At 45.4% G+C, this 17736-nt stretch overlaps 1 protein-coding gene and 1 non-coding gene across 2 annotated transcripts in view; one reads left to right on the forward strand and one right to left on the reverse strand.

Annotated features, from left to right (window-relative positions):
• The window catches only part of MUC21 (mucin 21, cell surface associated), a 139552-nt gene that overhangs the window by 85223 nt on the left and 36593 nt on the right, over positions 1-17736 (forward strand). The gene's annotated exons all lie outside the window — the stretch shown is intronic.
• Positions 13185-13291, reverse strand: LOC142453919 (U6 spliceosomal RNA). Its single transcript, XR_012785474.1, has one exon. It is a non-coding gene; the product is annotated as a U6 spliceosomal RNA (small nuclear RNA).

Consider the following 17736-nt stretch of genomic DNA (forward strand, 5'->3'; position numbering starts at 1 on the left):
AGTGTTTGAGTAGAGGCCCAAGGTCCTTCCGCCACCTTAATACTTGACCTATAAATATAGACACATAGATCTATTTCCCCATCCTCCTATATATATTTGCATGTACATGTCTTTGTCTAGACCTCCATGAATGCCCTTTGACTCCTAGCTCTTTCCTCCATCTCCCTTGACTTTTCAGGACTGTTTTTTAAAGAGTATTGTGTTAAGCCAGGTTGACTAGAGAAACAAATCCAATGACATATATATATGAAGAAAGAGATTTATAGCGAGTAGTTCTATATCAAGAAAGTGCTCCAGCCTGGTCCATCTCAAGTCCATAAGTCTGATACTAGTCCATAAGTCCCTCTTCAGACTCACATAGCCACATACAATGATACAGAATGCTAGAATATCACAGGCTGGTGGGTGCAAATTCCTGTGGATCCAACATCAGTAGAAAGTAGGGCAGGGTTCCAGCTGCTCCAAGGGTCACCATTAAGCAGGAAGATTAAGGGAGAGAGAGAGATTGAGGCCAACCTCCAAAGAGCTATATGTCTTGGTAGTACCTCCAAGGGAGCTAGCTCATCAGGCTACACCCTGACTGACAGGATGAACTCCACCCCTACACTTTTATATCTATCTGCAGCTTGACATGAGATTATGGAATTTATGAGATTAATTATTTGCTAAAACTTTTTTTTAATCCCAGGGAGAAGCAAGAAATACTTCATCAAACGCTTTAAGCAATACTATCCAGTAGGTATTTTGAACACCCCTTTGAAGAAACTGGGGTACAGAATGATTAACTCATTTGTCCAGAGTTACATCTTTTTGTAAATTATAAATCAAGATTTAAAGTTCGGTCTATTTGATTACAAAGTGCCAACTCCAGTCCACTGCACTAAACTACTTTCAAGTGCCTGTTCCTACTATCAAATTTCTACATCTTAATTTGGATTTCTAATAGAACCCAACTGATCCATGAAGCTCAACTTTTAATGGCATGCTACAGCTCTGGCCCAGACAAGTCTACAGATCTGCTGACCTGGAGTCTGATGCCCATCTCTGGGTCAGGTAAACATGGTCCAAACACTTCCAGCAGGGGCTGTGGTTGGCATGGCCAGCACATGTGCACCTGTCTGATTTCCCTGAATTCCTGGAAGAAAATAGTCTTTAGGGTACATTTATTGAAACGTCCTCTGTGTCCCAGATTGTTTGGAGCAGCTTACAATAACAACACTTTTGATAAAGTGACTAAATAATCATACTGGAGAATTTTAAGACCATCTAGAGCAGTGGTTCTCAACTTTCCGAATGCCTCGGCCTTTTAATACAGTTCCTCATGTGGCGACCCCCGAACCATGAATCATTTATTTATTGTAATCATTTTATTAGGGGCTCATACAACTCTTATCACAACCCATACATACATCAATTATGTAAAGCACATTTGTGCATTCATCGCCCTCATCTTTCTCAAAACATTTGCTCTCCACTTAAGCCCCAGGCATCAGCTCCTCATTTTTCCCCCTTCCTCCCTGCTCCCCCTCCCTCATGAACCCTTGATAATTAATAAATTATTATTTTGTCATATCTTGCCCTGACGGACGTCTCCCTTCATCCACTTTTCTGTTGTCCATCCCCCAGGGAGGAGGTTATATGTAGATCCTTGTAATTGGTTCTCCCACTCTACCCCACCCTCCCAGTATCGCCGCTCTCACCACTGGTCCTGAAGGGATCATCCACCCTGGATTCCCTGTGTTTCCAGTTCCCATCTGTACCAGTGTACATCCTCTGGTCTAGCCAGATATGTAAGGTAGAATTGGGATCATGATAGTGGGAGAAGGGGTGGGAGGAAGACTTTAGGAACCAGAGGAAAGTTGTATATTTCATCATTGCTACACTGCACCCTGACTGTGTCTCCTTCCCGTGACCCTTCCATAAGGGGATGTCCAGTTGCATACAGATGGGCTTTGTGTCTCCACTCCTCACTCCCCCTCATTCACAATTATATGATTTTTTTGTTCTGATGATGCCTGATAACTGATCCCTTTGACACCTTGTGATTGCACAGGCTGGTGTGCTTCTTCCATGTGGACTTTGTTGCTTCTGAGCTGGATGGTCGCTTGTTTACCCCATGAATTATTTTTGTTGCTACTTCATAACTGTAATTTTGGTACTGTTATGACTTGGGTGACCCCTGTGAAAGTGTCGTTCGACCGCCCACTGGCTAAGAACCGCTGCTCTAGGAAAAGAAATCTTCCGGGGCTTGAAGTTGGGGTTTGGCTGATGCCATTCACAGCTTCAGAGCACAGTACCGAGCCCCCTTTTTTTCTTTTTTAATTTAATAAATCTTTTTATTGGGGCTCATACAACTCTTATCACAATCCATACATACATCAATTGAGTAAAGCACCCTTTCTTAATCGCTACCTTGTTTGAACCCGTCGTTGCAGTCGCAGTGTCAATCAGCCTCACTGATGGCAGTGGGTTTGGGGTTTGCTATAGTCGACATTTTCCCCCAAAGCCATCATTCAGACACACCAGGTCTTCCTTAGTCATTGTCTAACTTTTATGTGCATATAAGGCGATTGAAGCATATCGTGGCTTGGGTCAGGCGTACCTTAGTCCTCAAAGTAACATCTTTGCTTTTCAGATCTTTAAGTCGGTCTTTTGCCATAGGTAACGTCAGTGCATGGTCTGACTTCTTGTCTGATCAGTTGAAAATAAAATTAGAAGGGAAAAAAATACCAAAATGTTAACACTGTTTATCTCTCTGTATTAAGATTTGAGATTATTTTAATTATCTTAATTCAAAAAAAATTTTCACCAATAAGATTCTAAATCGGAAATGATTGAGCAGTAGAGATTCTCTTTACGGTTCTAAAGACTGCCATCAGATGTCCCTGGATAATTCTTCCCATAGTGCTTGCTTTGGGCAGCAGTATAAAGCTGCAGGTATTTTAGGAGCATCCGGAGTAGAGAATAAACATTCATGCATTTATTTTGGCTCTGCTTTGCTTCCGATCATCAGTGCGGAGCCAACAAAACTCAAACAAACACTGTAAGCACTCGCATCATACTCCTGGAAGAGCTGTCTGTAGCAGGGTCTAGTCATCCTGTTGGCTGGCTCACCTGCAAAGGAAAGGATTTTGCAGGCTAGGTATTGAGCCCAAGTGCCACCTGGTGGAGGAGCAGGCAGAGAAATGGGAGTGAAATAAATAGAATGGCCTCATGGTATTCGCTTCTACTTGGTGCCTGTCAACCCATGCCAGAATCTGCCACATCTATACAACACACACACACACACACACACACATATACACACAGACACACATATATGCATTCCAACCCATAGCAACCTGTGTGACAGCGTGGAATATTTTTTACACCATTCTTAATTTTATTTACTTAATTATTATTTTTTTTTATTAGGTGCAGTTTTAAAGAGCAAATCATCAGCTTTACGCTCAACAATTGACACATTTTGCTTCAACGGCACCCCTTCAATGTACCATCGCCTGTCACACTCCCCCCTGTGTTTCCACTTTCCATTCCTCCTTCTGCCCTAACACTCTCTCCACGGTAGATGCTGCCCTTTTGATCGGAAATGATTGACCCCTCTGACACAGGGGTGAGGTCAGCTCCAGACCTGGAGGGTGACCTGGGGACGTAGTCTTGAGAGTTCCACGAAGCGCGAGCCAACCTGTAACCCTGGTCTCTTTTATGACTTCGTTCTGCACCATGCTTTTCTTCCACTCCAGCAAGGACCTTCTCATGGGATCCTTTTCGGAGTGGTTGGTAATGGCAGCGGGGTCCCAACTAGTTCTTCTGGTCTCGGGGTGGTGCAGACTCATGCTTGCGTGGTCGCTTAGTTCAATTGTCATCACTCTTCGTCGCTCTGGGTGGAGAGAGACCAAGAGTTGCACCTCAGCTGGCTGCTCACAGGCTTTTCAGACCCCACTCACTACTCGCCAAAGTAGGAAGGAGAGCACCGTCTTTGCAAACCCATGACCATGATCCTGATTGGCTGTCATCTTTGGGGATGTAAGTAGTAACCACTGGGTAAGTTTAAGACACCAATTCTTAGATTCAGTCGTTGAGAAAAAAGCCATTTGTGCCACCCAGAATAAAAAAAAAAAACCTACAGGGAGAAAAAAACAACACAGTAGATGATGCAATTGAAATGGGTGAGTGAATGGACTAAATGGGTAAATAAATCGGGATTTATACAAGAATTGAACAAATGCCTTAGCAGATAAGAGAGATAAGACAGCAGTGGGAGAATGTGGGAAACAAATATTTCTCCCAAGTTGTCCTCCCCAAATAGACGCCAAACGTAGCTGGTTGCTACACGTGGCAGATGACTATACACTTGGAGATCAACAGAAGTAGGTCAGGGGTTATTCTCCCTAAGGGTTATCAGCCATCTAGAGCAAGCAGACACCACTGTTTATCCCGTAACAAGTAGGGCCCACTTCCTTCTGATAAGATTGTTTCCCTGAAGGAGAGCCCAGGGAGGTCAAGCCCACTCAAGGGTGACCAAGGTTAGGCCACCATCATGAATCTAGGGTCCGCCTTTCATGTCACATGCACCCCCCCAGTTCATCCCCTTCCTGTCACACTTAGACCTATCGTACATCCCCTTCCTACGATGTGTGTGCCTATTGTACTGCCCCTTCCTGTGACGTGTGGTTACCTGTAATCATGGCCCCTAAGTAGATATGTCTTGGTTAACAATAAATCTCTCTGGTTAACAATAAATCTCTCTCTCTCTTTATCTCTCTCTCTCTCCACGTGGACCACCAAGCGGGGCTGAGGTGGCATGCTACCATGAATTGTGTTTGACTTCTTTATTTACTCTCTCTGTTATCTCTCTCATTCTCTATGACGTTACTATAATCTTTATAGATATCTCAACCAAACAATTCGACTACTGAACCCGTGAATGGTTGTGGGGGAGTGCCTTCCCCCCAATCTGGAAAAATTCCCACAAATCTGGAAAAATTCCTACAAACACCAACTGTGTTGGTTATCAAGTGACTCCACCTGGTTTCAGACTCATTCTCCTGAGGGCTCTTGGTCAGCGAGTCCCTCCTGGGCTCGAGGGGAGCCTGCAATGGTGAGAGACGGAGAAAGAACTTGCTTCCTTTCTTTTTCTTACAGCTTCGTTGGCACTTCTTCCCTAGATCTTACAACTCAATAGTCCAACCTCACCCTCACTGTCATCTTGTACAACCATTACCATAATCATCAATGCTAGCACCTTTTCTTCTTCCCAGGACCCATTATTATTGTAATTATTTTTGTTCTAATGGTGGCAAAAATATACACAACAAAACATTCTCTACAGAGTGGAGACCCAAGGCACAAGTGTCGACCAATGGAGATCCCCTCATAGAGGGGTTTAGGAGAGGAGATGGGTTAATTAGGGTGTGAGGTAGTATCGATGAAGAACACAGCTTTCCCCCGGATCCTGGATGCTTCCTCCCCCCAACTACCATGATCCAAATTCTACCTTGCAGGGCTGGATAGGACAGAGGCTGTACACTGGTGCATATGAGGGTTGGAGGTACAGGGAATCCAGGGTGGATGATACCTTCAGGACCAAGGGTGTGAGGGACGATGCTGGGAGAGTGGAGGGTGAGTGGGTTGGAAAGGGGGAACTGATTACAAGGAGCCACATGTGACCTCTTCCCTGGGAGAGGGACAGCAGAGAAGGGGGGAAGGGAGACTCCGGATAGGGCAAGATATGACAAAACAACGATGTATAAATTACCAAGGGCATATGAGGGAGGGGGGAAGGGGGAGGGAGGAGGGGAAAAAAAAGAGGACCTGATGCAAGGGGCTTAAGTGGAGAGCAAATGCTTTGAGAATGATTGGGGCAGGGAATGTATGGATGTGCTTTATACAATTGATGTATGTATATGTATGGATTGTGGTAAGAGTTGTATGAGTCCCTAATAAAATGTAAAAGAAGAAAAGAGAAAAAAAAACATTCTCTAATTCAGCATCTTAGAGGTGTATAATTCAGTGCCATTGATGATACTCTGCTGGGCAACATCATTGATATCCTTTCCCATGATCGATCCTGTCAGCACCCCACAGCCCAGGTTCTTCAACCCAGCAAAAAAAATGGCTGATACCTGTCGCAACAGGTCACCCCAGGCTGCTCCTTCCCTTGCAGGACCCACACAGCCGCATCCCACCACCTCAGAGACTCCACCTCTGAGCTCCTCCTTGGGCTCTGCCTTCCAGTTCCCAGAAGATGTCACGCTCTCAGCACCTCAACATCTTGCTTGGTTTTGCCTTAGGGATAATGGTTTCTACCACAGTAACCCCACACCGATGCCTTCACAGACCTTAGAATTTTGAAAACTTCTGAAGCATAACCAAATCCTGTGTGGGGCCTTCTCCAACCTTAGAATGTGGCTAACAATCCCTCACATCATTTTTTCTCTAATATACCCTGTTTCCCCAAAAATAATACAGTGTCTTATATTAGTTTTGCTCCCAAAGATGCGCTAGGTCTTATTTTCAGGGGATGTCTTATTTTTTCTATGAAGAAGAATACGGTACACATTTATTGTTTTATTAAAAGAGACCTTGCACTTCCTGTCTGCTCCAGCTGTCCTGCGGCCAACAGTGAGCTGTGTGGTGGCGCCCGTGGCTATGGTCCAGAGTTCAGAGTTAAGGTAGCTTCAGGGAGCCTTATTTTCGGGGATGTCTTCTTTTTGGGGGGTGCCTTATATTTTGGCGAGAGACAAAACTGTAAGTAGGTCTTATTTTCGAGGGATGTCTTACTTTCGGGAAAACAGGGTATATATTTTTAATAACTAGACCCCGACTGATAGAAGATTTGCTGGAGAAACAGCTCAGTCCAATCACGTGATAGCAAAGCTACCAACCCGCCCTCCCAAAAGAACTCTATCCACACACACATGGAGTTTCCAAAAAAGTTAAATTGTATCAGTCAAGCCCTGATTTGATCTGAGAATGTTTACTATGAAGGATGATTGCCACAGGGAAGTGACCTTGAAAATGTGAGGAGAAAATGAGGCTGGGGATCCATGTGGAAAGGCATTCCCCACCCCAACGCAGAATGGAATGTTCACTGGGGAAAAAAATTCCAACCGAGCCCACGGGATGATGGATAAATCCACAGGGATGCTCCAGCCATAGTCATGAGCAAGCCAAAAATAATCCCAAAAAGGTGCAGGAGCTCGCAGGCAGATACGTAGAAGGAGTCATAGTATCAGGAGCCCATGCGCCTGCTTGTAAGACCTGGGACACGAGTCAAGACCAGCTGGCTCAGGGCGGCGGGATCGGAGCCCTCTGGAGGATGCGCAGCAGCAGCATCTGGGATTCTGAATCTGACACCTGCAAAAGGACTCGCGTCCTTTCCGATGTCCCTCCAGCGCCCTCTATTGACGCCTGGTTTTCTGCTCGCTGCGAAGGAGCCGGGAAGTACCAAGCCCACCTGCCCCGCACCCCCCACACCCCACGCTTACTGATGTCGTTAGCAGCTAGCCCTTGACCACTTTGCTCCGGAGAAATGCTTCTCGCCCCATGGTCACGGAGTTACAGATTTTCAGTACATGGATCGTCGGCACCGTCCTTGTTTGCTGACGGTGGCTAACATAAAACCTGGGGGTTGCCAACCAAGAAATAAGGAAAAGACATCAAGCTCATACAAAAGATCGACTGCAATAAATATCTGCCGAAAGATCAGAAGCATACTTCGTGGTCGCCGGGGGTAAGAGAGAGGGGCAGGCAAGTCAGGGACTAGAGGTAGACAAGTGCTAACTTGGGTAAAGGAGAAGGCACCACCACCCCCTTACATGGGGAGGTTGGGAAAATGGATGGAGGCAGAGAAAGACATTGGGAGGGACGCACAGAGGTGAATACTGCCATCATGGGGACCTACAAGTAGGTGGATGAATCACATGGGCTGAGTAGATGAGGGAGGGAGAGGGAGGGCATACCCACAAATACATTTAAGAGGTTTAACAGAGGGTATATATGTGCATACTTTTGCTGCAAATATATCCATGAGTGTGGTGGATCCTCTGCTAGGAACAGTTATGGAAACTCCTTTGGCATAACCAAGTACGGTGAAGGAATGAGTCCCTGGACCAGAAGGCTGGACCATCGTTGCAGGGTACACCCAAATTCACTGGCATAATGTGGTAGTTGCATAATCTGTTGTCAACTGGAGACTTACGAGTGAAGGGGTGGAGTTTAGCCTGTCAATCAGGTCACAGCTTGATGACCTCATTTGGAGATGCATAGGAGATAAATAGTCCGCAGTCACTCCCTTCAAGACATCCCTGATGACAAGCCTGATGGAGCTACACTGATGGAGCCAGAGCCCTGGAGCTGGAGGAGTCACGTGGAGACCCACGCCAGCACTGAGATGCTTCTACCACCACTGGACCCACAAGACTTCCCACCCACTGGCCTGTGATCTTCCTGCATTTGGTGTCATTGCATGTGTTTCATGAGTCTGGAGAGGACTTTATAGATTGCTATCAGACATATGGGCTAATATCGGACTTAGGGACTTGCTCTGGATTGGGCTGGATGTTTTCTCAATATTCAATTGTTCTTGTGTATAAAGCTCTTTCTTATACACATGAGTGTCTTTGAATTTGTTTCTGTAGTCAACCCGGACTAGTACACATAACATAGTTCATGAAGACAATATTCTATATTCTACTTTAGTGAGAAGTACTTGGAGTTTTCAAAGCTCACGAGCAGCCGTCTAAGGTACAAATACTGGCCTCTCCTCACCCAGAAGAAAAAAGAGTGATAAAAATCGAAAGATGCGGGGAAACATTTAATGCAATGGCTTAGGCAGACATCGGTCTCCAATGCCCTTAGGAGAGAAGGAATTGGTAGTGCCTGGTTATCACTACTAGCTGGATAAAGTGTCCTGGATAGAGTGTGTGGGTGGATGGGTGGGGTAGTGGAACAGAAATCAAAATCATAAAGAAGACCAGGCTTACAGGTTTCACAAATATTAGTGGAAGTTGCAAGACTATGGCCCTGGTCCATTCTAAGATGATGACCCTTATCCACTCTTCAAGTCCAGAAGTAAAATCAAACAACAGACCTGTTAGAGGAACAATTACACTAGTGAGGTACACAGACCTTAACATAATCAAACATTTAAGACCAAGAAGGCAGTATTTACCCAAGGACACATTTCAAAAGGATTGAGAAAGTAGAAGGCATGGCCTCAGGACACACAGAGGAAGCAGGCTAAGTGCCGGTACATTTAGGGGCTTCCAGTAAATGGGTGAAACAAAACAAAAACTTTCTTAAGAAATAAAAGAAGCTATTGCCACCATGAAAACGCATGAGACTATTTTTTTAAAAACTATAAATTTAAGCTCTCTCTCTCACGCTCACTCTCACCCACTCTCTCATTCACTCACTATCACTCGCTCTCACACTCTCTCACTCACTCACTCACTCACCCTCCCACTAACTCCCTAACTCACTCACTCTCTCATTCACTCACTAATTTGAAAAAAAGAAAGAAAGAAAAAACTATAAATTTAAAAGAAAGGTTGTTCGTTGAAAATAGAACCTTAAGAGCAAAAAGTTCAGTAGAGGTGTGGGCATTTAAAATAGAAAGAATATTGTGGCGACTTCCATTAAAGATGGAGGACTAGAAAGACATACTCCCAAAACCTCTTTGTCGTCAGCAAAGAAGCCCTGAATTGCTGGAGGGAATAAAAAAGCTAATTGGCCTGAAAAACAACAACATGGGAGGCTATGATGGGGGGCAATGAACCACCCCTGAGTCTCCACAGCTCCCTGGAACACAAATGGGTCATGGCTGATGGTTGTCATAGAGAAGCTATGAGTCAGAAGTACAGCCAGTTGTTTTCCAATAAGCAGGCATCTAAGTGAGGCATCAACTACATCTGCATGGAAGAAGCACCCCAGCCTGTATGATCCAAGGATTGCAAATAATAAGATCCAAATCTAAAGGAGGGAATGGCATCAGAGCTTAAATTGTGAACACCTTTGCAGAAAGCTATAGTTGACAGTAGAAAGCCAAAATCCATTTGCAGGGTCCACACATGGATTAAGTATCCAGAGAATCCCCTCTGATCATAGTTGAGGAATTGAATAGCACTATTATCAGAGAAAGAGAGAGAGAGGGAGGGAGCATTGTGAAGTCAATTATGGCAGAAGTAGTTAAAATGTAGCATCTTTTAAGAAAAAGGACAAGAATTACTTGATAATATCAATAGACACAGAAAAAGCATTTGACAACATCCAACACCCATTCCTAATCAAGAGACTCAAGAAGATAGGGATGGAGGGGGAATTCCTCAAGTTAATACAAGCTATTTCTGAAAAGCCGATAGCCAACATCACAGTCTACAGAGAAAAGACGAAGACAAGACCAGATAAGGATGCCCGTTGTCCCCACTTCTTTTCAACATCATACTGGAGGTCCTAGTTAACAACATAAGGCAGCAAAAGGACATTAAAGGTATTCATCTGGGAGAGGAGGAGGTTAAACTATCACTATTTGAAGACGACATGATTCTAAACTTTGAAAGTCCTAAAAGCTCCACAACAGGAGTACTGACAGCGATAGAGGAATATGGAAGAGTGGCAGGACACAAGATGAACAAACAAGTCTATTGAGTTACTATATACATCAGACAAGACCATGGAAGAGGAGATCAAGAAGGCAGTACCCTGCACAATAGCCAAGAACAAACTGAACTATCTAGGGATATACCTAACCCCCCCAAAAAAAAAAAACTTATACAAGGAAAACTCCAGAACCCAACTACAGGAAACCCAAAGTGACTTCCACAAATGGAAGAATATCCCATGCTCATGGGTTGGAATACTCAATAAAGATGTCAATCTTACCCAAGATGCTATATAAGTTTAACACTATCCCAATTCAAATACCAACAACAATCTCATATGGAGAGGGAAGAAGGCGAGAATTCCTCAAGAAGAAGGACAAAGTCAGAGGGCTCAGCTTACCTGACCTTAACACCTACTACACAGCCACAGTGGTCAATACAGCATGGTACTGGCACAATGACAGATACTCAGACCAATGGAAAAGAACAGAAAACCCAGAAATAAAACCATCAGCATATAGACAACTGATCTTCAACAAGGGCACAAAAAGTATTAACAAGTGGTGCCGGAAACAGTGGATATCCGCCTGTAGAAAAATGGAACAAGACCCTTACCTCACCCCACGCCCAAGAACAAACTCAAGGTGGATTCCTCACAGACCTAGAAGTAAACCCCCAAACTATCAGGTCCATCAACAAACAAATCAGGACAAGCTTAAGAACCTTGGCACAGGGAATACATAGGCCAACTGCAACAAGGAAGGGTACACACACAGGTGAACCTGAAATCAACAAGTGGGATTTGCTAAAGATAAAACACCTGTGCACACCGAAAGGCTTCACCAAGAGAGTAACAAGAGAACCCACAGACCGGGAGAGGATTTTTCGCAATGACACAACAGACAAAGGGCTTATAACTAAAACCTGCAATACCCTCATACCCTTCAAAAAGATGAAAACAGTTGACCTCCTGAGGAAGTGGGCAAAAGACCTGAACAGAAGTTTTATGTGGAAGGAGACCCGAATGGCCAATAAAACATATGAGAAAATGTTCCTGATCATAAGCGCCCTCAGAGAAATGCAAATTAAAACAACTATGAGATACCATCTAACACCCTTGAGGACAACCCAAATCAGAAAATCACAGAGCCACAAATACTGGAGGGGATGTGGCAAGACAGGAATTCCCCTCCACTGCTGGTGGTCATGTGGATATGTACAGCCTCTGTGGAAAGCCATCTCATGATGTTTAAAGCAAATGGAGATTGAGTTACCTTACAGCCCAACAATCCCTCTACTGGGCATATACCCAGAAGAGGTAAGAAATAGACCACTACGCTCCAATATTTATGGCGGCACAATTCACAGTCACAAAGAATTGGAAACAACCTAAATTTCCATCAATAGACAAGTGGATTAGAAAGCTCTGGCACATTTACCCAATGGAGAACTACGCATCACTACAAAGCACTGATGATCGCAGGAAGCACATCATCTCATGGGAAGAGTTGGAGGAAATTATGCTGAGCAAAGTCAGCCTGAGGTTAGTATAATCAGCACAGTAGACATAGAAGAAAAGCCACTTATCTCACACTACATGGGTTGAGGCCCAGGCAGTCGGATGGGGGACAGGCCAAACCAAAGGATATACTTGTCATCCCAACACAAAGAGGGGAAAGGGTGGGGAGGGAAGGAGACAAGGAGGGGAGAGGATGGCATTGAGGGAGCAGGGCACTAACCCACCCAGGGGGGGGGGGTATTGTTTGTGTCTCCACAGAAATGGGAGTGTGCATACAGACCCCAACCACAGCGCACCCGACTTTGAGGGCAATGTAACGACATGGAGCAACTCATGAACAGAGTGGGCCAGCCCCAATCAGAGTCAAACTGACCCCTCCCTAGAAGTCTGTGCTACAGAGCACAGCACTGAACCTACAGGTTGGGAGGAGGGGCTGACCTGCCATGTCCACATGGAAGCAAACCAAGAAGGAAAAAGAGACAGCGATGGTCTAGACCCCTTACTGGCCCACCAAGCCCTGAAAACTACATCCCTGTACAGAGTTGCTGAGACACAGCTGGAGACATGATGTCCCCTCACTGGGGCACACCATGACAGAGGACAGTACTGAAGACACATGGTGAGGAGGGAGTCCAGTCTGAACCCTCACAATGGGGTGAACCAAGAAGGGAAGAGACAGATCAGCAACGGGAGCAAAGCAAAGCCACAAAACCCCTGAGGAGTCCCCAGCATAGACTTCAGGCTCGGAGGGGCAGTTCCAGGACCCCCCAGGACCAGTGGTCAGCGGACAGACCTGGAGCTATGTATGCTTGTTGTTCTTTTTTTTATTTAAAAAAATATGGCAGAAAAAGTGGGTGAAGGGAAAGATATGACAAAATGATAATTTATAAATTATCAAGGGTTCATGAGAGGGGGTGGAGCAGGGAGGGAGGGGAAAAATGAGGACCTGATGCCAGGGGCTTAAGTGGCGAGCAAGTGTTTTGAGAATGATGAGGGCAATGAATGTACAAATATGCTAAGATTGTGGCAGGAGTTGTATGAGGCCCTAATAAAATGATTTTAAAAATATGGAACGCTTCACGAATTTGCGTGTCATCCTTGCGCAGGGGCCCTGCTAATCTTCTCTGTATCGTTCCAATTTTAGTATATGTGCTATCGAAGTGAGCACGCTAGTTGTTGTTGTTCTTCTTTTTATTTGAAAGTTTTTTATTTTTCCCCTTTTTATTCAACCTTTTGTTTTCTTTTGCTTTGTCTCCGTTGTTGTTGGTTTGCCTACCTGTATAAGTTAGGCATGGGAAGCAAGGCTGAGGAGAAAGTAACTGGACCTATGGTTTTGGAGGGTCTTACAGGGAGGAGGAATTGGGGGTGGGGGGTGGGGAGCAGTGAGCAAACAATGCCATAGACAGGGGAACAACTAGGGAATTAAAATCAACAATGAGGAGGACGCAGAGATCCTGGGGGTGTTGGAGCAACAGCAACCTAGCTGAGAGGAATTACTAAGAGGCAGAAGATGGGCAAGAATGATGGTGGTGTGGCAGGAGGAAGGTAAACGGAAACAGAGGAAAGATTCTAGGAAGCAAAGCCATGGATAAAGGTATGAACATAGGTGTGCACTTATGTAAATAGATTAATTCATAAACATAGAGATATTCGCCTATGTACATATATTTGTATGGCAATACACTGAGATAGTAGATGGACTTTGGGCCTCTACTCAAGCCCTCTCTCAATGCAAGAACACTTTGTTCTAACAACCTTGCATTCTGTGATGCTCACCCTCCCAACACAATTGCTGAAGACAAAATGTGTGCATAAGCAAATGTGGTGAGGAAAGCTGATGGTGCTCAGCTATCAAAAGGTCTAGTGTCTGGGGTCTTAAAAGCTTGAAGGTAAACAAGCAGCCATTTAGCAGAGAAGCAACAAAGCCCACATGGAAGAAGCACACCAGCCTGTGTGATCAGGAGGTGTCAACAGGATCAGGTAACAGACATCAGAAGACTCAAAATAAACAGACAGAACATATTATTGAGTATGAGGGGGGCCGGTGCAGAGACCCAAAGCCCATCTTAGACACTGGGACATCCCCTCATAGAAGGGTCACAAGGAAGGGATGAGTCAACCAGGGCGCAGTATAGCACCGATGAAACACACAATATTCCTCTGGTTCCTTGAGGCTTCCTCAACCCTAGTTTCATGACCCCAGTCCTGCCTTTCAGTTCTGGCTAGACCAGAGCTTGTACACTGGTTCAGGTAAAAGCTCCCAACACACGGAATTCAGGTCAGATAAACCTCTCAGGAACAGAAATGGGGGAAGCAATACCAGGGGGTGGGGGTGGGGGTCAGGGAAGGTGAGGAGAGGACGGGGAAGGGAAACCTATTGCAATGATTGACATATAACCCCCCATGTCTCCTCCCCCGGGGAGAAGAACAACAGAAACTATAGGGAAAGGAGACAGCAGGCAGTGTGAGATATGAAAATAATAATGTATAATTTATCAAGGGTTCATGAGGGTGGGAGTGGGGATGGGAGGGGAAAAAAGAGGAGCTGATACACAGGGCTCACATAGAAAATAAATCTTTAGAACATAATGGTGGCAACATATGTACAAATATGCTTGAAACAATTGATGTATGGAATGTTGTAAGTCCCCAATAACATGATTATTTTTTTTAAAAAAGGTAACATCTTACCAATTGTTCTCCCTTTCAACCCATTCTAAAGTTGCTTCAGTTTTCAAAATCAAGTAAAGAAGAAATACACATGGATTAAGCCGTGGTGTGGGCCTCCCACCCCAACCATGGATCGCGGATGAGATTACACTTGCTACCATGCAGAATGCATTGGAAAGTGGATTCTTGCAGATGCAATGAGGTAAAAGTTTAGAATCCTATCACTTGATCTCCCTAATAATCCATTTAAATTCGTTGTAGCTTTTAATATTTTCTGCTTTCTTTTCTATTGAGGTGTTTATGTGTTTTGCCTTATGATTGTTTTTCGATATGGGTTTTTTTTTTATTTTAATGTGTTCCTGTGTAGGGAGTCCCGGAATGGGTAAATCGATAGAGACAGTAACTGGAGTAATGGCTCCTTGAGGGTGTGGCAGGGGGGGCTGGGAGGAAATAGGAAGCTGGCAACAATGAGGACAAGAATGAAGACGATGTCCCAAAATTGTGGTGAGGACCGTACAACTCGTCTTGATGTGACTGAACTATTGAGTGGCATGATATGTCAATCATAGGCCAATAACGCGTTTGAGAAATAAAGGAAGTGCTACCAGAATGCTCCTTTGAATAGAGGATGGGCAAGTTGGCATCTCGCATACTTTGGACCTGTTCGCTCTGGAAGAAGACTTCTCACTTGGTAAAGAAAGCTAGCAAACCATTGCATTAGACAGATGTGCTACAAGAGATCGCTTTTAAAATGTTACAGAGCCCAGCTGTCACCTGGAGAACAGAATGAAGCTATGCCTGACTCACAGCTTGGGACTCTCAGCCTTCTCAGAGGCCTGGGAACAACTTGTGACCACGATGTGGAGCCTGCAGTGCTTCGTTCCCTCAGGGTCCGACGCGACTTGACGTGTGCAGTATGGTGCTGACCAAGAATACTGAGTCCACCGTGGGCTGCCAGCGGACTAACACGCCATCTTGGAAGATGTACTTCGACGATCTCATGGACTCTGGGCATGTGGGTCAGGAGGACCCAGGCCTGGGCCTGGGCCAAGAACATCCCAGAAGGTCAGCCCAAAGAGGAGGACCCTCGGTGAGAGAGATCAATGCGGGGGCTCTGACAGGGGCTGTGGGCATGGCACAGGGCTGAGGGACACTGGACTCTGTTACACACAAGGTCCCCTTGAGGTGGGACCAGCCAGACAGCATCACCCAGAAACCTCTGTGGTTTGCTTTACAATAAAGGGATAATAAAAAAAGACAATCAAGCAAGTCGTGTATCATTTTGACTTTCCATGAAGCCCACTGCACACTCTCCTCTGGGGCTCCTTGGTTGCTGGAGGACTCCTTGACCCAGGACCTCATTCCGGGGTGCATGCAGCTCAGTCGCCTGATCCCAGAGGCCTGAATGAAGCTGAATGGCACACGGTTGAGGAGGAAGTAACATTTCTCCTCTCCCTCACGTCAATTCCACACTCTGTGCCATGAGCCTTCAGGGAGCCAGGTGGTTCCCTCTCCTACAGGCCTCCAATCATGTCAGAGCATGGCGAGGCTGGGCCCTTCCCTGAACGTGAAGGTGTGCTTGGTCCAGAGGTGGAGATGAAGGTGTGCTTGGTCCAGAGGTGGAGATGGCACCATCCCTGTGCCAACCGAGTCAAACACCTCAGGGCTCTGCTGCTTTCCAGGGAAGGCGAGGCAGACTGAGTCTGCTGAAGAAGGAAATGCACACAGACCCAAGGAGGACAGTTGGGGTTCCAGGTTGTCGGGAGGAAGATCAAATCACAAGAGAGCGGTGCTGCACTGTTCCTGCTCCGAGATGCGTTTGCGGATCGGAAGGGAAACCCTCCAAATCCCCAGGAAAAATCCTTCTGTCCCCGCTGGTCCTGTTCGCTTCCATCCTCAACCCTCCTGAAGAGGGTCTGGCTTGCCTTACTAGGCAGGGGGGGGCTTGCCTAGAAAAGGTGAGGTTTTCAGGTGCACTCGCTCCAGGTTTAGTATGCGGTCAAATGAAATCAAAACACAGATTTTAACAAGTAACATAGGAATGTATACCTCCCCCCAACTACCATGATCCGAATTCTACCTTGCAGGGCTGGATAGGACAGAGGCTGTACACTGGTACATATGAGGGTTGGAGGTACAGGGAATCCAGGGTGGATGATACCTTCAGGACCAAGGGCATGAGGGACGATGCTGGGAGAGTGGAGGGTGAGTGGGTTGGAAAGGGGGAACTGATTACAAGGAGCCACATGTGACCTCTTCCCTGGGAGAGGGACAGCAGAGAAGGGGGGAAGGGAGACCCCGAATAAGGCAAGATATGACAAAATAACGAGGTATAAATTACCAAGGGCATATGAGGGAGGGGAGAAAGGGGAGGGACGGGGGGAAAAAAAAGAGGACCTGATGCAAGGGGCTTAAGTGGAGAGCAAATGCCTTGAGAATGATTGGGGCAGGGAATGTATGGATGTGCTTTATACAATTGATGTATGTATATGTATGGATTGTGGTAAGAGTTGTTGGAGTCCCTAATAAAATGTAAAAGAAGAAAAGAGAAAAAAATGATTAGGGCAAAGACTGTACAGATGTGCTTTATACAATTGATGTATGTATATGTATGAACTGTGAAAAGAATTGTATCAGCCCCAATAAATTGTTAAAAAATAAATAAATAAATAAATAAATTAAAAAAAGAAAAAAAAAAAGGAATGTATACCGTGTGCTTTGACTACTGAGTTTTCCCTCTCTGTGTGAGAGCTGCTGGGGTCAGGACAGTCAGTGGAGTGAAACAGGGAGGAACCAGGTTTACTCAAGAAAGGGCACAACTTTGAAGTCTGGCTAGACCAGAGCATGCACACTGGTACAGAGAGGAACTGGAAACACGGGGAATCCAGGGTGGATGATCCCTTCAGGACCAGGGCTGTGAGTGGAGATACTGGGAGGGTAGAG

This window comes from Tenrec ecaudatus, chromosome 7 (assembly GCF_050624435.1).
Source record: "Tenrec ecaudatus isolate mTenEca1 chromosome 7, mTenEca1.hap1, whole genome shotgun sequence".
In the NCBI taxonomy this organism is placed as follows: domain Eukaryota; kingdom Metazoa; phylum Chordata; class Mammalia; order Afrosoricida; family Tenrecidae; genus Tenrec; species Tenrec ecaudatus.